The 13,890-nt window shown below is 50.0% G+C and overlaps 1 protein-coding gene across 9 annotated transcripts in view; it reads left to right on the plus strand.

The window, feature by feature from the left end:
- The window catches only part of LOC102517729 (olfactory receptor 2A12), a 187,512-nt gene that overhangs the window by 41,437 nt on the left and 132,185 nt on the right, over window positions 1-13,890 (plus strand). Inside the window, exons 1-5 of one of the 9 annotated variants that reach the window (XM_032494009.1) lie at window positions 44-222; window positions 530-646; window positions 732-866; window positions 1,669-3,967; window positions 8,269-8,421. The gene's annotated coding sequence lies outside the window, so the exon portion shown is untranslated. Of the gene's footprint in view, window positions 1-43; window positions 647-731; window positions 867-1,668; window positions 3,968-8,268; window positions 8,422-13,890 lie in introns of those variants that run through there. The other 8 variants (XM_032494013.1, XM_032494010.1, XM_032494011.1 and 5 more) reach the window with 8 other exon arrangements.

A 13,890-nucleotide genomic window follows, 5' to 3' on the forward strand; every position in this document is an offset into this window, starting at 1 on the left:
TGGCTGGCTGGGGGTGGGGTGGGCGGGGTCTGGGGCACGTCCGGGGCGGAGCTCTGCCGGGATGGGGCCAGGGGACGGGGAGCCGAATGGCGCCCTGCTGGGACCTGGACCTGGCACTGGCTGCGAGTCTCTCCGGCTTTCTGGGTCCCGGTAGCTTGCTCGCTGTGTGACCCTCCGCAAGTGTGCACACTTCTCTGAGCCTCAGCGGCCTCTGGCAAAATGGTAGAGAACATAAGAGCTGTAAGACAAACTAGGAGCGGCACAGAGTACCGCTTAAGAGCGAGGACTCGAGTCCTCACTCTGCCACCAGATAACATCGGTAATCTAGCGATAATGATAGTACCACCTCATAGGTTTGTTATGAAGATTAAGTGAGTTAATATTTGTAAAGTGTTTAGAACAGCGTCTGTTATGTGGTAAGTGGTATTTAAGTATTTGTTAGACAGACTACGGGAGGTCTTGCTCAGGGATTTTCTCCCGTCCCCTCTCCACCCCCACATTCCTGTTTCTAAGCCAGGCCTTGCTTTAGCACAGGCTGGGCCCTTTGCCTGCAAAACCATACCCATCTCTTCTCTGGACTTTAATATCAACTCCTCTGTGACGCCTTCCTCTACGCCTGACAGTACAAGTGAATCTATGATAACAGGTAAGTGTGAAAAATATGAATGGTAACACAGGAGACTTTGGGTTTGAACGAGCTCAATTGTATACCAGACCTCGTGTGATCCTAGGCAAGATGCTGGCCCAAGAGATTCTGTTTTCTTCTGGGTAAAACGGGATGAAAACCACCACCAACTTCATGTGTAATCATGAGAGTTACAACATGCAGATAAGCTCGTGAAGTTCTTGGCACATGCTGACTTGAGGTAAGTCGCCCTTTAGTGGTAGTATTATTTCACCTTATTTCATCTGATTTCACCTCGTTTTCTCTTCTAGACCTGTGTCTCACTTGAGACACAGTGAAGGGAAAGACCCCTAGTCCAAAGATCTGGACAAAATCCAGACTTTAGACTGAGGGCCCCTTTCCCTATGGAGAGTGCCTGGGAGAGGCTACTTTCTGTTGGGAGGGAGGAGCCTGAGCTGACCACATGACCCCTGGAGTCCTCCATCTGGGCTGTGGGTCCAGTGCTGGCCAAGAGGCCACCCTGGTTGGGCAAGGAGCCCTGGAAGGGGAGCCCTTCTGGGCACACCTCTGCCCATAAGCTCCTATTTCAATGGTCTCCCAGCTGCTCAGCCTAGAAAGCTTGGGGCCACCTCTCCTCGTCTGATGCCAAGGGCCCCTAGTCCTGTTGATTTCATCTTCTGTACCACCCTAGCCTCCTTCCCTTCCTGCTGTCTGTAGCGCCTCCAACACATCTGGTCTCACCTCCTCTAGTGCTGACCTCACTCTCCTGTTGGTATGTCCAAGAGGAAACAGGGTCCAGCCTGGCCAGCCAGGTCCCTGGGGCACCAGTTTACAGGCTCAGCCTCACCCCTCACACCAGCACTTTCTACATCTGTACCCTTGCTCAGATTGTTTTCTCTGCCTAACTCCCTCCACCCCCACCTCACCAAGCCAAAATGCTTCTGGTGACACAAAGCACCCCTGGAACAGGGCCCCCTCCAGCAAGTGTCCCTGAGTCCTCCAGGAGGGAACTCTTCTCTCCTTTACCTTTTGGTGCTTCTTAGTGTGCTGCTCTTCCCATCCGTCTCCTCGCAGACTGATCACCTTGAAGATGGCTTCTGTAGCTGAGACACACAGGTGAAGCAGTGAAGGAAGAAGGCAGGAATGAGTGAGCAGATGAGCTGCTAGTCTGCCAGTTTCCTGCCAACACCAGCGTCTCCTTAAGGCCCTGTTCAGTTTCGTCACTTCCCTGCTCAAAGTCTCTCCATAGCTCCCTGTCTCCTAGCACATCCAGTCTGCTGTGTATGTCTCTTCCCAGCTCTGGGTATGCCCCACTCAGCCCATGGGTCACACTCATCATCACCCTTTCCTTCTCTAAGCTGGCCCTGTGCTGGCTATTTCCCCCAGGGACATAGGCAGGCTCCTGGAGCTCTCAAACTGGAGAGGATGCAAGAGGGGTGATGCACAGCACCAATAGCAAGTTGGGTGGACGGGGATAAGAATGGGTATGAGAGCAGAACTCGTACCACAGAGAAAGGTGAGGAAGTAAAGGGAGCTTTAAGGAAGGGAGAGGGCGTGCTGAGCAGGGTATAGCAGGCTGAATATAGGTTCACCAGGTGGGTCAGAGGGAAGGCCGTTCTTGGCAGAGGGAAGAACATGTGCAAAGACAGTAGACAAGCAGAGTAATTGCTGAAGAGGAGAAAGAATCTCTAGAGTCTAGACACTCAGAGACAGATGGGGAGCCCTGAATTCAGACTCCTGAGTCCCAGCTCTGCTATTTACATGCCAAATATCACTGAGTAAATCCCTTCTTTCTGAGCCTCAAGACCCACATCAGTAAAATAGGTGTAACAACCCCTTCCTTGGTTGACCAGAGGAAAAACGGATGTGTATAAAAGTTTATCCAAATAAACGGTACTAATGCATGATGTCAGAAATTCAATCAAAGCCCCTTACTACGGTCAGGGTGGGACTTGAAGATGGAACAGAGTGGCCAGAAAAACAGCTTTACCTTCGCCCCACCGCACCATACTTGCCCAAATAGACTCCCATTATCTGCTTGAAATTTCCGATTCTAGATGTTCTGTCTCGGTGAAAGTTTTATGATCCCTAGAGGGTACTGTATCAAGGTAAATTCAACAGAAGCTATTGACACTGATGAAATATTAGATTCTCAGGTGGGATAGTTTGGTTTTTGGGTGGCTGAGTCCTGGGAAATAGGATTTAACTCCAGCCAGGGAGCGGTCACCAGAGAAAGCCAAGGAAGAGAGCCTGGAAGGTTGGAATGCCTGGGAAGACAGGAGCAAATGCCCCAGGGGAGTCCTGAAAGTGCAGTTTAAGCCAGAAAGCCAGGCTAAATAGCGCCTGGGGCTGGAGCAGAAGGGGTTGGAAGGGAGAGGAGAGGAAGATGAGGGAATTCAAATGAGAGAAGTTAAGGAGGTGGGGTCAAACGCCAGGTATAAGGCTTTATTCAGTGGGCAGTGGGGAGCCATGGAGGGTTTTTGAGCAGGAAAGGACCTGAGGAAAGCTCAGCCTCCCTTCAAGCCTACCCTATCCTGGGGCTTTAAAGTGGAGTGTAAGGATGCCCCCCTCCCCAAGCTGCGCTCACACTGGAAGCTTTGTTCCCTGGATGCTACCTTTAGCCCAGGAAGGAACTCGGACTTTTTGATTCCAAGCACTTCTAGCCCTAGCCAGTCAGGAAAAGAGCTCCCTGGAGCTGGCGGGGCGGTGCCAGGTGGCCAGGCGGATGCTGGCGGTCTGGTGCGTGCCTGCATGCACACTCCTGGTCTCCAGCGGCGCTGTGCGCTGTGCGGGGGCAGTCCCAGCAGCCCCGGAGTCTGCAGTGAGTAAGACTACCCGGGAAAGAGTTTTTTTTGTTTGTTTGTTTGGTTGATTGGTTTTTTTCGCCTTTAAAGGCAAGCGTTCCTGGCAGCCAGAAGAAAAAAAATGCTTTGTTGAGTCAGCTGTAGCTGATTCAAGTTGGTGCTGGCGGGGCTGGGGCTGGGACGGGAGAGCCCCGATCCATAGGAGGTTCTGCCCCACACAGTCTCCCAGGCTGTGGGTAAACACGGCGGTGGACTCCTGGAAGGCCTGACAGGCCAGGCGGGACAGTTCTGTGTGCTTAATATTTTCCTTCTGACTTGCTCACCTGTTCCAACCACCTGCTCTCAGAGAAGTTTTCAGCTTCCTTTCTTTATTGTTTCACCTACCCCTCTCCGGCCCTCTGCGCGCTGTCTCATTAGGGCCACCACCTGCTCACCGCTGCTGATGGGGAATATTGAAGGAACACTTCCCCCATTCTCTTCTGGGCGCCAGGCTTGTCTGTCCAGCTGCCTCCAGAACAGCCCTCTGAATGTTGCACAGGTACCTGGTCCTCACCATGTTTAAACTCCTCCTGCTCTCACACCCTTCCTGGTCCCCACTCCAGAGATGGCTCCTCTAGCCACCAAATTGCCCAAGCCAGAGATCTGACATCTTCTTTGACTCGCCTCCCTCCTTCATTCCCAATATTGAGTCAATCCTGTGGACTTTGTCCTTCCAAAACATCCCTGGACTCCATCCCCTCCTCTTCATCCCACTGGCCTTGCACTAGTTCTCCCCATTCACGCTCGCACCTGCCACCTCACTGGTCTCTCTCAAACACCCAGCCATCGCATCATTCCCTTTTTTAAATATCTTTACGTGGCTGGCAACAATGTGGCTACATCCCACAGAGATAATGTTGAGTGAAAGAAGCCACATGCAAAATGAGTGTGATTTCACGTATACAAAGTTCAAAAACAGGCAAACTTATCTATGGAATTAGAAGTCTGGATAATAGTTACCCTTGGAAGGAGGATAGTGATGGCGAGGAGGGCTGATAATCAGGGCTGGTACTAGGATGAGGCAGGCTCCACATTACTGAGATCTCCCTTTTGCCCTGAGCTTTAATATGGCTTAACATGGCCCTGTTACTAATCCTGTCTTTATGTCAAGTTTTGGTATTTTGTCATCATGGATTTTTTTGGCATTAATTTTGACTTTTAAAAAATATTGCATTAAAAGCATTAATTATCTTGATGCCTGAGCTGTGCGGCATCCCCTTGCATTTTACTCAGGAGGTGAGTTCCTCACTTGTCACATCCTAGTCCTGACCTGCTGGTGATGTTTTCTGATCAGGGTGCTGGTTACATGCGTGTGCTCAGTTGGTGAAAACTCATGAGCTGGACAATTTCAGTGTTTGCACTTTTCTGTATGCATATGATGCTTCAATTAAAAAAATTTTTTTTCACCTTAAAAAATTCTTCTGTAGTTTCAAGGAAAGGACTGTTGTCTGCTTCATGTAGCAGCCCCAGCACCAAAAAAACGGTACCTGGCACACATTGGGATGCAGTACATATTTGCTGAGTGAATGAATACAATCATATTCCAGTTAATTTAATCCCCACAGGGACTCAATGAGATAAATATTTTCCTCTCCATTTTCTAAATGAGAAAACTGAGATTCAGGGTTGTGAATTAGTTTGCCCAAGATCTCATGGATAGTAGGTGTGAGTTCTAATACTTCGATTAAAAAAATAAACAGAAACTGACCTGCAGGACTTGCTCAGGCACCTGACCCAGCACCAGCACAAGCAGTGCACTGGGGCCTGGCTCTTATCACTGAGATGAAGTTATTTGAGCCATATCTTTCCCCAGATAATGACCTCCGTGGGATAGGGGCTCAGGCATCCTTACCTTCTCTGTGTCCAGCCAGTTACTTTGCACAGGGAAGACACTCTACATGTTTAATAAATGAATGAAGCAAAGAGTGAATAAATGAGAAGGCTGGCAGTGCTATGTGGTGCGTAGAGGACAGGTTTGCTGTGTGTCTTTAGGCTTATTACTCAGCCTTCCTAAGTCTCAATTTCCCCAGCTGTAAAATGGGAATAATATCAGTACTCCCCTCAAAGATTTGGTGATAACAAGAAGTGAGAAGTTAACTGTCAGGTGACTGGCATATAACAAATATTTGAAAAACGGGAACTATTTTTTTTTGTCATTTCCAGTGTTTCACATTCTCGAACCCTGATTTACTCGGGGTGGTAGGGATCTATCTCTTTCGATTTCCATATGTTGCCTTCTAGGGGTCTCCGGAGTTGGAAGGAGGGGACCTGATGCTGCCCCCAGGAGCTTTCTTCCTCTGGCCCACAGAGAGGATGAGAGCTGGAACAGTCTGCAAGTCTGGCTTTCGGGCCCAGCTCCACCCTGCCGGTGGTGCCATCTTTGAGGATTTGCTTCTTCTTTGTGGGCCTCAGTATTCTCTCTGTAAAATGGGGCTCAGAATAACCTTGACCTCGCAGGTCTCTGTGGAGGTTCAGTGGCCTATCTCAAGGCCTAGCGCACGGTTGGCCTTCCATGAAGTTTGTGCCCCAGGGTGCGAGGGAAAAGCAAGGAGGCCAGAGGCTCTCAGAGACCCTGAGAAGTCCAAGGACTGATGGGAAAAGCAAATAAATAGCCTGGGTAGGCTCCATTTTGTTCATAGAACCTTATTTCTCCTGAGAAGTGACATAATAAGGCCATTTATGCTGATGCACCTGTTTGTACAAAACACCTTCCCACATGTCATTCCTTGGGTCCTTCCTACACTTTGTGCTGAGGGCAAGACCATATTTATTCACATACCCATTGCACAGATGAGGAGACTGAGGCACACAGAGGTTAAAGCCACTTGCTTGAGATCATGCCAAAGGAGGAATTAAGTAGCAAATCGAAGGTCTGAGAGCTGGACCTCTTAACCTCTAAGTACCACCATACAGCAACTTGGAGCCAAAAGAAAGCACAGAGCTCACCTCCTGAGTGAGCTGCTATGGCCCAGTGGGCATCCGGCTATGCCCGCTCCCCCCGCCCAGCCCACACCTGGATGCCACCTGGAGTCACATGAACATTTGTCACAGAGGAGCTGGTTGACTCACTCCCTTATACTGGCGCTGACTCACACTCTAGAAGGTGAGAGAGAGCACTGGTTGAAAGCCTGGAGAAGCCCTCCCTTCCTCACCGAGGCTGGATATGAATACCCCCAAATCCACGGCGGTTTAGCTCTTAAGAAAAGGAAAGCACTGTGGGCTGGCTGGAGGCAGACATCGCTGGGCAGTGGTTTGACTCCACTCTGGGCAGTTACAGATTTGCTGGGTGACTTCAGGCAAGTCATCATCCCTTTCTAAGCCTCAATCTCTTTGGTTTCATAATGAAGGGGTTGCAACAGATGATTTCCAAGGCCCTTTACAGCATCTCCAAGGCCCTTTCAGCTCCGGATTGAGAAGACTTTTTATGTGTGTCGACAGTTTGCTATGTGCAGGTGCAGGGCTCAGTGACCAGTGTGGAATTACCCCCTTAACTCTCATAACAAATCCTAGACATACTCTTGCTATCTCGCTTCATAAAGGAGGAAACTGAGGCACAGTTTCAGAGTAATCTGCACGCAAGCAAGAGGCAAATCTGAGAAATTAAACCTCTTCTGCCCCCAGGGCTCTCATAAACTGGTCTATTCTTACCCCCTTTATCCTCTCCGACCTCAGTTTCCTCACTAAAACAATTGTTGTAAGATATACACAACATGAAATGTACCATTTTAATCATTTTTAAGTGACATTTAGTATATTCACACTGTTGTGCAACCATCACCACTATCCATCCCTGGAACTTTAACTCCCCTCTCCCCCTTCTCCCCAGCCCCTGCCACCGTTCTACTTTCTGTCTCTACAAATCTGACTCTAAGTACCTCATATAAACGTCCCTCATCTTTAAAAACATGATAATGATGGTCAAGGGTTATTTGATCCTTCTCGCAGTGGGCCCGGTGGCTCGACTTGGATTTAAGTTTTTATTTAGCAGCTGTGTATCCTCAGGCAGGTTGCTTCACCTCTCTGCCTCTCCCATTTCCACACCCCTAAAATTGGCCTAACGAGTCCAGTCCTGTGGGACTGTTGGGAGGATCACAGGAGACAGCGGGGAGGAAGGTGTTTGGAAAGTCCACTGCCACTTCCAGACTTGTTACAAATACCTTCTTCCTGAGTGCTAGGACTGGGACCCTGGCTTAGATTTGTAGGTGTGAGACCTTAGAATTGTACTCTTCAAACATTAGCAGATGAGATGACTGAGGCCTAGAGAGGTAGATATGACTTGCTTCAAGTCACACATGGAACCTTTTACAGCCGTGAGCATCTATGCCCTGAGCACAGTGCCCTGAATATGGTGGGCACCCAACGGATGTTTGCGGCTGAGGCTGGAAGGTGGAGGTCATGGTGTCGAGGAGCGGGCCTTGACTGCTTGGCCACGGAGCCCTCCCCTCAAGCAGCTTGCATTCCAGCCTGTGCACCCAGAATCGTCAAGTGGCTCATGGATGGTGCAGGGCAATATTCTATCTTGGGTTTTCTTTTTATTGGTTCCCAGAGCCCTGGCCTTGTGGCTGAGAGTCCCATCTTTCATACTTCCTCAGGGTAATGATTGCTAGGATTTTTTGATGGCAAGTATCAATACACTTAAGCCAACTTCGGCCAATAAAGGAGACTTTTTTAAGGGATACAGAGGTCTCACAAGCAGTGGCAGGGGTGCAGTCGGATGCTGAGCTTTGGACTCAGCGAGTAGACTGCCGCCAGGATGGTCTGCATCCCTCATCCTTCCTTTATTTCTCTTTTTCTTCCCAGACAGGCATGTTCTGTGCCCCATGGCAGAATATGACCACCACACAATGCCAGAATTTACCTGGGACCATTTCAACAACCCTCAAGGCTGACTTGACTGTCTTCTGGTCTTGATTCTAAGTTTCTAGATGAGACAAGCAGATCGGCTAAGTTTGGGTGAGATGTCTGTCCTGGGTTCTATTGGCTGTGATCTGGTGATGGGTCATAGAAAATAAACAAGGCTGGCAGTCCTCACCTCTGTGTGAGCGTGGGGTGGAGGAAGGATGTTTGACTCCTGGTCACATAGGCAAACATGTGCATCTGTTAAAAAGGTTATTGAATGGAGAGTTACGTTCATTGACATGGAAGGTCCAGATATTTTTAAATAGAAACAAAAAGGGTTATAGAACAGTATGTTTATCACATTTAAAAAAGTAAATATACATATGGAATATAATTGACTTTCCATATATACATGCTAAATGTTCATTGAAATGATGGGTAGTATAATTAGGGGTACTTTTATTTTCTTCTTTTGTAATAGCTGCATTTTTCTGATTTTTCTGTAATGAATGAGTATTAATTGAGTAATAATAAAATAATCACTCTTACCACACAGGGCTGCAGTGTGTGTTAACTAAGACATTTATTCAGTTATTCAATATTTATTAAGCACGTCGTATGTGATGGTGCTTGTGGAAGCTGCATAGGGGCCAGTGGTAGAGGTTCAATAGTGGGGGTCACCCAAGGCTCCGCCTTCAAAGTGCACACAACGGGACTGGGTGCTCAGACACAGGTGCTTCTGCTTTAATGATCTCTGTGCACTCTGAAAATCTAGGAAATGAAAAACAGGGTGTCTAGTGCTATAGAATAACCCCTTCAAAACTTTGTGGCTTTAAACAGTAATGATCTACTGTTTCTCATGACTTTGTGGATTGGGCACATCTGCTCCGCACGATGCAGCTGAGGTTATTCATGTAGTTACATTCAGTGGGCTACTTGGCTGGGACCACTCGCATCCCCCTCTGTCTCCAGCAGGCCAACCTAGACTTCCCTCCAACATGATGGCTGGGGCCAAGAGGGAGCATTTCAAGAGAACAAGCCCCAGTGTGAAAAAAAACTGACCAAACCCGCTTATGTCAATCAATGCAAATCATTCTGGATCTGATTTGCTTTGTCTCTTGATCTATCATGAGCATTTTCTCTGTGAGTGAATATTCTTCCCAGCCTGATTTTTAATGGTTGACTGATAGCCAATCTTTGATTTAATCAGCCCATGTTGATGAATATTTATGTGGCTTTCATTTGTGGGCGGTTGTAAACAACTCTGTAAAGACCAACTTTGTACCAAAAACTAGGTACAAATCCTTGCAGGAGAGGGATTACAGGGTCAAAGAAGAGGGGAATTTTTAAAGCAATTGCCTTTCAAAAAATAGTACTCGTTGCACTTCTACCAGCTGTAAAGGGACCTGCCCTTTTCATGGCCCTCTGGCCAATACTGGGTATGGATTTTTAGCCCTTGTCAATTGGAGGGGTGAGAAATGGGATCTCATCTTCATCTTCAAAGTGTGAAAATTAAAAGCAGGTTGCCCAGAGCCAGATGCTTAAGAGGAATTCTTATCTTTTGCTGGAAAGCGAGACTGATAAGGCAGCACAAGGCTGTGTGGCTCTGCCCACTGACTCAGGCTGTGAGAAGGAACACAGGGCTGACAGCTGAGCTCCTGGCTGTGGAGATGAGGTCACTGTGCCCTCATAGTGCAGATCGATTGGGGCAAGCCCGCTGCTTTCCTGTCTTCTGTCTGTGGGTCTTCCGGTGGGCACAGGGCACATGACCTTGCCTGCCATGCCCGCCATCTTGACTCTGACCCTGTCCCCTCTGACCCACTCTGGAGAGCCTGGGGCTGAGGTCTGGAAGCTGGCCAGCTATGACTAATGAGAGTTGTAAGAAAGGTGTGTAAAGTGGGTCCCTGAGAGCCATCCTTGGCCTTGAGCAGGCAGAGCCCTACCTCCTGGCCTCAAAAAATTCATGAGCTAGGGGACACCTTCCCATGTGGAAGCAGGGATCCTGGACTCAGAGCCAGCCCTGCTTCTTACTGACTGTGGAACAAGCAACAGAGCTTTTCTGAGCCTTGGTTTCTTTGTCTAGAACATGGGATAGTAGAGCTTTAAGGATTATGTACCTCCTTTATGCCTGATCCTTGTAACTCTCATGGGACCCTCCAAGGTTGGGAGTATCCGGCTTACTTCGCAGATGAGGCAAAGTGAGACTCAGAAGAGAGAAATAACTTGCCTAAGGTCACGCGGTAGATAAGCAGCAGAGCTGGAAGTGAGCTCAGGCCGGCCTGGAACCAGAGCCCACGTGGGCTCCGTTTACAGGCTTTGTAAAGGGTCGGTTGAGAAAAGGGCACATGAGAGAGTTCTGCAGTGTGTGCCCAGAGTAGCTGCAGTTAAACGGGCCGTCCCCCCGCTGGACGGTTAGAGTCCTTCTCAGTGTGGGGGATGGCTGGGCTGGGGACCACCTGGAGAGCTCGGTTTCCCACTGGAGTTCTCGGAAGAGGTGCCTAATTGCTCGGCTGTGCTCGGGCTTTCGTCCGCTCTCTCCATGGGGGGAGGCAAAGCCCTTGACTTGATGACGGCCGCCATCCACTTACAGAGTTGTTACTCTGTGTGAGGTACCCTTTCCGAGCTTCGGTTCTGATCCTGTTCTTTGGCGGACGTGGGGGCACAGGGACATTAGGTGGGTAGGTAACCACCAGGGCGGCAGAGCTGGGTTCCAGTCTGACTGGGGATCCCACCCCTCTAATCAGGACTTGGGAGTGAGGCGCCCAGGGCTGGACCACCAGCGTTTACACAGCCTTTTGTCCCGTGATCATCGGAGCCTCCTCTCGGCCCTGCCCAACAGATGGAGAAACTGAGGCCTGGGGAGAGGAGGGGGCTGCTCTCCCCACTGCCTCAGCCTGCTCAGTCTGGAATGCAAATGGGGAAGTGACAGGCAAAGCTTGCTGGCCGGGCTGGGCTTGTGCCTGCCAGCTGAGCTGTGGCTGTCACAAGGGCTGGGTGTTCCTTCCAGGGAACTCGAGGTGGGGCAGGAGGGATAGAAGTGAGATCAGAGGGCAGGCCAGGCCAGGAGGAGGAGAGGGCAGGTCTCTGAGGAGTGTGGAAAGAGGAAAGGTGCCTGGAATGGGTCAGGAATGGGGCTTGGCCAGGGGATTGCTTAGCAGAAGGTTGAAACCGGGGCCACATGGGAGTGTGGAGCTCTGGGTCAGCGGCTCCTGGGTGCCAGTTATGACTGTGCTGCTTGTGAGAATGGGGAGTTTGGGCAAATGTTTCCCTGAGTCTCAGCGTCCTCATCCGTAAAGAGGCTGAAGGGCAGTGGGTTAGACTGTAGTAACGGGAACATCTCCTGGGTTAGATCCTGGCTTTACCAATTCTCAGAGTGACCTGAGGTGAGTGACTTCACCTCTCTGGGCCTCAGTTCCCTCGTCTGTAAGATGGGCCTGATAATAATGGTAACTATTTATTACCAGTTGTGAGGATTTAAGGGTCTAGCAGTATATGTCAAAGGCCTCCAAACTTTCCACCTCATCAGTCTTTGCTGTCATCATCATCATCTACTTCAAAAGATTCCTGGGAGGCTTAACAAGGCCCCTTAAGCAGTGCAAACTGTTTTACACAGGATTAGATACAGTTGTCCCTTTAGGTACAGATTAGATACAGAACCACAGTGAGCTGGTTCCAGGACCCCTGCAGATACCAAAGTTGGAGGATGCTCAAGTCTCTTATATAAAATGGCACAGTATTTGCATGTGACCTACACACACCTCCCTAGATGTTGTAAATCCCTCTAGATTATGTGTAATACCTAACAATGTAAATGCTCTGTACATAATTGCCAGCATGTGGCAAATTTAAGTTTTGCCTTTTGGAAATTTCTGGAATTTTAATTTTCCAATATTTTTGATCTGCTGTTGGCTGAGCCTGAGGCTGCCGTGGATGCGGAGCCCGCGGATTGGAGGGCTGACTAATTATGGGCCAGGTGCTCTGATATAGATGGTGGGAGGTGCTGTGAGACTCACAGGAAGAAGACAAAAGTTCTGCCTGTCTGGAAGATGGGTGTGGAAGGCTTCCTGGTGGAAGTGGCCTTTTCTGGGCCTTGAAGGAAGGAGGTGTAGAAGTTCTCCAGGTAGAGGAGGGGAAAGGTAGAGATGAACTTGAGCAAAAGCTTGGCAGTGAGAGCATCTGAGCATGTCTGGGAACATGGAGCTGGTTCATCAGGCTGTGTGTCTTGCAGGAGGGACAAGGCATGAGACTGCCCAGGGGCGCTGGGTCCAGAATACATTGCCTAGGGGTCAAACTCACTCCAGTAGGTGGGGAGCCCCTGTGCCAGTCTACATGGCAGAATCACCTGAGTCATTAAACAAAACCCATAGATACCTGGCCCCGCCTGGCAGTATTCTGAGTAGTAGATCTCAGGTGGGAGCCAGGAATCTATACTGTATAAAGCTCCCAGGAGATTCTGACGCCCACCGAGGTATGGGAACCTCTGCCATGGGGAGGAGTGTCTCTAAGCAGGGAAAGGCCCTATTGGAATAGCAGATTTGAGTATAGAGCTTGAGAAGGTGGGGAGGGGGTGTAGGAGACCCCTGACTCTGGCCCCCAGCCTCCCACCCCTCCCCAAGGAAGTCCACACCCAAATGGCCACATTTTCCCCAGGGATGGATCCTGGAGGTGCTACGGCCCTATAGCCCTGTGGCTCCAGGAAGGACAACCTTCCCTCCATCCATCCATCCATCCATCTATCCATCTATCCATTTGACATTGTCTTTGAGCTCCCCCGCCCCTCTCATGGGCCAGGCATGGTGTTGGGTCCTGGAGGTACAGGGTGAATAAAGCAGACACTCCGTACCTTACCCCCCATGAAACTGTCCTTTAGTCCTGACTCCCTCAGCTGGCTGAGCAGGGAGTGCTTTGTCACTGGGAATGTGGCCAAGTACATGAGAGCCGGGACAGGAAACCCACCTGGGGGCTCAGACGGCAGCAGCAGTAGGGTTCAGTGGGCCCTCCTCCCAACCCCATGGCTTCCTGGTTCCCCTGTCCCACCAGCCCAATCTCCTCTACCACATGGCTCAAGCCTTGCCTTCCCAACTCCCAGGCTGTCCCCAGGGTGCCCCCTGCCAGGAGGGTCCTGGTGCCCTGGAGGGGGGTGATCTGTGCAGCCCCCTCCTCACCCCCCAGCCCACAAAGAAGGCAATAGCCTTGGGTAAGGCTTGAGCAACTGGAGGAGTATTTCCTCACAGGGGCAGTAGAAATAACAAACACGAGGAAATGACAGGGATTCCCGGGATTTCAGAGCACGCAGCTCGCAGCTCCGGTTCAGGAAGGACCCATGCAGGACCCATGCAGAGAGATGGAGTTGTTGCAGCAACTTCCTTGCCTCCCTCTCGGAGCTGTCTCCTCGTGCCTTCATGCCTTGGTTCTGTTCTTTGGTTTCATCATGATCCCTGGCCCACTCGAACCCCGCCTGCACCATCACCAGAGTGCAGGCAATGGGTGTCACCATCACCCTCACTCACTCATTGCCATCTACTCATTTCTTCCCTTATTCACTCAACACATAGGTACCACGGGCCAGACACTGAAGATGAA

The sequence above is a fragment of the Camelus ferus genome, chromosome 13 (genome assembly GCF_009834535.1).
Source record: "Camelus ferus isolate YT-003-E chromosome 13, BCGSAC_Cfer_1.0, whole genome shotgun sequence".
Classification (NCBI taxonomy): Eukaryota; Metazoa; Chordata; class Mammalia; order Artiodactyla; family Camelidae; genus Camelus; species Camelus ferus.